The following is a 6,095-nucleotide window of genomic DNA, read 5'->3' as shown; positions in this document are numbered from 1 at the left end:
CATTTCCTTTGATAGACAACTAGAACCAGGTAAAAACAATAGATCTTGAATTTTGGTCTGCTTTACTTCTGGCACTGTAGGATTACTGTAGGTTTTAGGCTCAGAGTGAGGAATGCTTACCTCCCACTGCAGTAGTACATGAGGTTGCAGTCTGTGCAACTCTGTTATGTCTTTAACCTCAGCTTTCAAGTATGTGATACAGAGATGCTGATGTTCCTCTCTATGCACAGGAGATCAGTTTGCTTGAGATGCAGCTGGAATATAATTTTCTGGACAGTTACTTTATGTGATTTCCAGGCAACTATGACTTAACTCTAAGATACGGCCTCAGGCACCATCACTGGTAAAACCCATGCAGCTGAGTAATTCTCAAGAGCACACACCCTAACTGAATCATATGGCTTCAGTTTGCACCAGTCTTTGTCTTCTTGAGAATGAAAGATTCATGGTTACAACAGAATTTTTCAGTGCCAGTCAAGCTTGAGCTTTTTCTGAGGTTGTTGGATATAGTCTATATCCTCCATGGTCTCTGCTTTACCCATTTTTTTCATTTCAAAAGCTTAGAAGAAAATATAACATGACTCCAACTACACTCCAGGAAGTGTATTAGTGAATTCTGATCATGGAAATAACCACATACATTCAAAGAGCATTTGAGTTTACAATTTTCCCTCTTAGCCTAATTTTTGTATGATCACAATGGATCACTGCAGTAGAAGAACAGTATAAAATATTCCGAAATAATATAAAAGCTTTGTAAAGTTCCATTATGTAACAGAACGTTGTTAAAATGAGTGTTCAGCTCTCTCTTACAACAAATTTCCTCCCTGCCTCATGAGAAGCCACAGAGTATCCTATAAACCCTTCCATATGAAAAAGCCACCAATGAGTAGGTGACATGGTGATTCTCTTTGAGGCTCTATTCTCATCAATGCATGCAATATAAAACATTGTCATTTTTGAAGAGAAGTGGAAAGTAGAATATATACTAGAAATGCTCACTTTTAAAAACCCAGAGCAAATGCTCATTATAATTTCAGTGTGTGTTTTGTCATTGAATTTCCTACTACAACAGGGTTTCTTTCATTTATATATACACCCCATGCTTGTTACTGTGCTGGGAAGTGTTCTGAAAGCAGCTCCATTATGTATACTTCAACAAGTAGAAGCTAATGCCCTACTAAGCATTTTTCATACTGACTATGTGGGGAATTAAAAATCACATGTTTCTTGCACTGGTAAGTATAATAAGAAACCACTGCCCAAGGCAAGGTGCTCTTTGTGAAAACTTAACGCATGCTGGAAAAAGGCTTCTTGGTGATGCTTCCTAAAACAGGGATGAAGAATTGACTGAAGTGTTCTTTTGTTGATGTCATCAGACAATAGGGGAGGAACAAAGGATACAAAAGAGTGTAGGGAACCACAGAAACACTACCCAGGCAGAGAAGAAAGTCACAAATGAGAATAAAAGACAAAGGATTTGCCAGAAAAAGCAATCTCTAGAAAGAAAATGGACTGTTCATCTGGAAAATTGAAAAATCTGTAAACTCCTTGTAAGTATACTGGCTGTACCAATGAAATACTTGGATTTTTCCACCCATTTCTTCTCCTAGAAGCAGCAAGATTCTCAACACTGGCTAAAGAATATTCTGTGTGCACAGTTGAATGCATTATGTCACATCCTCACACCACACAGATATAGCTGTAACTTCAGTGTCTAGAGAACACAGGTCTTACAATTTATAAAAGAATTAATGTATCAGTAGAGCAAATCCTGATATTTTGCCAACTCTTTGAAGGTAAAGTGAAGCCACACAAGGACCCATTAATATCGGCTCCAAAATAAGCAGCCATATCACACCCAGGCTGAAGTGTAGTGAAATATGTACATGCTCCAAATCTTGATTTTGAATCCAGGTTCATTTAGTGAGTGGAGACAGGCCAAACTCCAATGACACAGGGGAGAACAAAGTGTCATCTCATATGCCACTTGTTTTCCAAGCACATCCTGTTAGGCCACAGGTTAATCATTGTCACTTCATGCACCCACATATCACACAGTTCATTAATTATTACTTAATGTCACTACACTACTAGATTGTTTGATGAATTCTGTTAGTAATTAGAACTGCTCATGCAGTCACATTCAAATAAAACTTCTCTGCACAGTGCATTCATTATGAAGAGCCAGAAAGAGAAAATAGCCAGATTTTATTAGATTCATTTCATTTAGAGTACAGCTCGTTGATTTATTTTACTGTTACCTACAAAATACTCATGACAATCTGAAAAACTGAGACTAAATTCAGCTGCATGTAAGAGAAGTCCCTGCATCTCCTTATACACATTTAGAACAGAGAAAAAGGATGCCACACCAAGAGCTAACACTGTTATTTATCTAGAAAAGGTCAAACAAGGAAAGGATGCTTCCAGACACCAAGTAGAATTAATCTTAACACTAGTATTCAACTATTTGACTTCAAAAAAGAGCACAGTCAAGCTGATGGCTTGCTTGCTACTCTGTTTTAGGGACAAATTTCAATACTACAGTACTTTTGCAAATTCTGCCTGAGAACTAAATGAACTGGGCTTGTTTTACAAAAATGTAGTCTTTGATGATCTGAGGGAAGAATGCTTGAAGCAAAGTAATTTCTTTCTCACATCTGCCATTTTCTTTACGTTCAGAACCAAGCAGAAAGACATGGTATCTTAGCTGCCTTTCTTGTTAACTTTCCCTGAAATCAATACATATTTAAGAAAAGTTTTGATTTTCAAACCTACATATGTTGCAGCAACAGTATGTTCTATCAAAAATAAACCTGTGAACTGCAATAATGCTCTTCAGCTCATGCCTCCCACTGTGAAGCAAGTCTTAAACACTGTGGTTTTACAACATTTTTACACTATGAGCTAAATATGAGCCAATTGCATCTCCTGAAGAAACTGTTTTAGTCCATCAACATTCAGACTCTGCATATTTAGCAGCCTGCTAGCTATGGATGTTCACCTTATTACTTTTCATTTACCTTTTCTTCTACACATTGGCATAACATTTCTATGAGATTTTGGTAAACACCAGCAGCCAACTGCAGCCCTGGAGAGCTCAGAGGCAGTTACAGGAAGGAAGTGCAGTAGGAGCTCCAAAGAGCACCTGATGTGTATCTCAGGCATCTCTAACTCCACATTAACTACCCCTGACAGACATTTAGCTAACCACATCTCAAACACCTCAGGCTGCAGATAACACAACTTGCCCAGATAATTTTGTGTCTTATGTAACATGTTATTCAGAAAACCTACCTAAAAACTGAGTCCCCTTTCTTCAGCTCAAGGTTGTGTTTTCTGTTACTGTTTACACTGACTAGGAACTGAACTAATTCACTGAACTGACTAGGACTGAACTAAGGGTTCAGTCTCTTAAGTTATGTAAAACCTTTTAGTTACTTGGATGCTACTGCCACACCCCCCCTTAGCCTGTTCTATACTACCATTCAGACAATGCCAGTTTCTTCACATTTGCTAAGTCTCTTCAGGAATATTTTCCATGTATCCTATTCTCTGTATTCTATACAGGGCTTAGTGGCCAAAACTGAACAATTAACCTGAAGCCTTACCAGTAATTAACTAAATGATGACTTCTCATTTTATAGATGATGTTCCCTTTACTAGGCATCAATACAGTATTTACCTTCTTCACAGTAAAATCCTGTCAACTTCTGTTCTGTCCATGGTTCATTTTTACTCTTTTCAGCTGCTTAGCCACAAGTTGCCCAGTCTTAACTGGTACAGATAATTCTTCCCACCTGTAAATAAAACTTCATGGATATTTAATTGCTTACTCTTTTCTAAACTACCAGTTTATCAGTATCTGGGTGATCCAATCCTCCTGTCCACTCACAGCTTGCATGATATCACCTCAAAATATCTTAAATTTATTCTAGACAGAACCAAGTAGTATTTGTCAAGATTTTTTGAGGGGAAGGGTACATTTGAAAAAGACATCCCTGAGCATGGGATCTTAACTCCCTAAAGACACACTGAGACCATCAGTGATTTGAAAGGGAAAAATGCGCAAATTCCTTTACTTTTGGAAACTTGCTTTTTCTAAAGCCATGTGGCTCTTCAGTGTAGCACATTAAAAAAAAAAAAAAGAAAAAAAAACACACTGTGATCAAATATTTTCTGTAGCAATGTTTTGTATACCTGTAGATAGATACAAAAGAAAATGTTTACTAGTGCATCCCAGAAGATATCAAAAAGATTTTGTGCATCTGGTCTTACTGTATAAATTTGAGGAGTTGTAATCAAGTTCTGGTAACAGAAAGACTAAACCTGCATTCCCATATTCAGGAGAATTTGCAATAAAAGGTATGTTCTCCTAAATGAATCAGAACTGCAAAGACTGAGAAGCTGAATCTGATTTCTGCAGGTTGATTTTCCATATCCTACCATACTGATTTGGAGATCAACTGACCTCTTAATCATCTAATTCCATCTTTACCTGATCCAATGTACATGCTTACATTAAAACACAATGCAAAAACCATGTATCTTCTCCAACTGCCATCAAGTGCATCCTCTATTTGGAACAGTTCTTGGGAATAAAGCAGTTGATATAAAAGCTAACAGAAGTCCCATCCCGCCCTTTCCCAAACAATAAAAATTAATGCTACAAAAACAAAAATCAGGCATGACTGCTTTTATGATCTGCCTGTATTTTTCTTCTCCCCACACAAGTGGTGTAAATACTTGTGGGACTTGTACCACACCTCAGCTGAACTTTGTAACAGGGAAGGGAGAAATAGAAAACATCTTTGTACATACCCAGGTAATGGAGTAGGGTGGGGGTCTCCTGGCACATGGCACATTATTAATAGCTACAGGACATAAGGACATTAATTGTAAAACTACCAGAGAAAAGGTTTATTCAATTATACATATTTCCTTTAGCCTTATGCACAGGTAAGAATTATAATCCTAGAAATAACACTGCATCTCCTTGAGGAGACCTTTCAATTGCTTTGGGGAAAAAAGACAACTAATTGAAAACAGACTTAGAGAGTTATCTGGTAAGAACCAGATCAAGTGCAAGAGTCCTTGATTAGGACCAAACTAGCAAATGTTTTCCCACAGGGTGACATAAGAGAATTTCTGTTTCCAATCCAATGCTATCAAGACACATATAATATGTTGGGCAATCATTTAGAAAAGTTACCACATATCAGGTTGTTTTTAACACATATGGTGTGGTAGCAACCTTTTACTTCTTGTTTTCCAGTCTTCTCTCTTTCTTCCCAAAGTTCTTCCCAAAGCCACTATCAATATTAAAAAAACAGCTCTGAAAAAAGCAAACCAACCTGATGTCCCTTGGTAAACAGCCACCTCTGAAACTGCCATTTTTTGTACCTGTAATTTTACTTAAGGTCAGATTTCAACCTTTTCTAATGAACTCACATATTTTCCAAAAAGCAGATTTATCAGGCAGAAAATTGGAACCCAGAAAAAATCACCAAAAACTTAAATATTCCAGGAGGCTTATTAAATAAAATCTAACTTTACAGTCATGTAAGCAGCAAAGATCCTCATAATGAATGGACAGAATACACTACAGCAGATCAGGAATTATAAAACTAAATTAGAAACCCAAATTTCATTTCCTATAAAAACAAACGTCTCTTTGTTCTTCAAAAGGAAGTTGCTGAGATAATGCAGTGAATCACTCTTCCGCAGTCAATTTCTGAAGCTTAATCCTTTCTATATTTCTTTTTGCTAATTATATATGCATCATACATTTCAGCATTTTGTGAGAAAGTGGATATGATTAACATCTCATCTCACAGCTTTAGGACACTTAATTACCCAAAACTACCTCTCTCCTCCACAGAGTGGACATGGAGGAAAGAACCAAAATCCCACAGCATGTTTCACTGCTTGGCTCCTGCTTCCTGTAGCTTGGGACAGGACTGAGCATTACACACACAGAGCATCCCTGCCTGGCAGCTCCCTTCATGCCTGCACTGGGTGTGCCCCAGATAGTGCTGACTGCCATCATCCCAGCTCTTACAGCCTCACATTTTACATCTGCAGCAAAAACA

The sequence above is a fragment of the Passer domesticus genome, chromosome 7 (assembly GCF_036417665.1).
Source record: "Passer domesticus isolate bPasDom1 chromosome 7, bPasDom1.hap1, whole genome shotgun sequence".
NCBI lineage: Eukaryota > Metazoa > Chordata > Aves > Passeriformes > Passeridae > Passer > Passer domesticus.
Note: the sequence above shows the minus strand (reverse complement) of the source record.